Source organism: Chinchilla lanigera, unplaced genomic scaffold, assembly GCF_000276665.1.
Source record: "Chinchilla lanigera isolate Chin_1 unplaced genomic scaffold, ChiLan1.0 scaffold00145, whole genome shotgun sequence".
Classification (NCBI taxonomy): domain Eukaryota; kingdom Metazoa; phylum Chordata; class Mammalia; order Rodentia; family Chinchillidae; genus Chinchilla; species Chinchilla lanigera.
Genome location: NW_004955546.1, coordinates 1,423,822 through 1,424,662, shown reverse-complemented (window position 1 = coordinate 1,424,662; position 841 = coordinate 1,423,822). Strand labels below are relative to the sequence as shown.

The 841-nt window shown below is 44.1% G+C and overlaps 1 long non-coding RNA gene across 1 annotated transcript in view; it reads left to right on the top strand.

Annotated features, from left to right (window-relative positions):
• LOC106147351 overlaps positions 1-841 on the top strand; it is an 8,795-nt gene that overhangs the window by 1,632 nt on the left and 6,322 nt on the right. The gene's annotated exons all lie outside the window — the stretch shown is intronic.

The following is an 841-nucleotide window of genomic DNA, read 5'->3' as shown; positions in this document are numbered from 1 at the left end:
GACCTGCCTCACCTTGTGGTTTTGCTCTATAAAAGTCCGTAGAAAAGACAGAGTCTTGGGCAACCCACTCGGGCCCCCTTCCGTCCCTGTCTTGGACGAAAGTTTTCTTTCCTTCAATAAGTATATTCTGTTCTTAACCTCTATTGTTCCCAAAATTCATTCTTTGATTTTAAAGAACACGAACTTGTCCTAGATATTGTTCAGGTTGTGAGTTTTTATTTTCCTGTATCACTTTTTGCTTCAAAGATTACATATCAGCACCTCAGTTGGGTAGACCAATTTGCATTGCTTAAAGCCAATTGAAGGGATAAGGAAAAGCCCTAGAGGGGCTGGGGATTTAGCTCAGTGGCACAGTTCCTGCCTGGCAAGCGCAAGGTCGTTTGTTCGATCCCGGGTACAGGAAGGAAAAAAAAAAGTAGGAAAAGTCCTGGCCAGCTCTGTACATATTGATACATGGAAATAGGGTCAGGCTCAGCCGAAATGGAGACAACTGCTCCTCCTTCAAGGAGAGTGGCCCAGGCTGGGAAGATCTGTGAGAAGTCTCACAGATCCTTCTCACCTGCTGACACTATTTATAAAAAATAACTGAAAACCAAGAACACTAGGGGTGGGGGATGAACTACTCGTGGAAACTTGAAATATTTAAACAAATCATCTACACACAGAAAAATGTACAAAATCGCTGGTGTGGTCTTTGTGAGATTCCAGCATGGCATACAGGGATAAGGGCCAGAAAGAGCAGAAGGAGATGGTGCAGCCCATCCCTCATCTTCAGATACTTGCAGAATAGATCCCAGATTCAGGTGTGGCTTTATGAGCAAGTGAGTATTCGGAGAGAGGT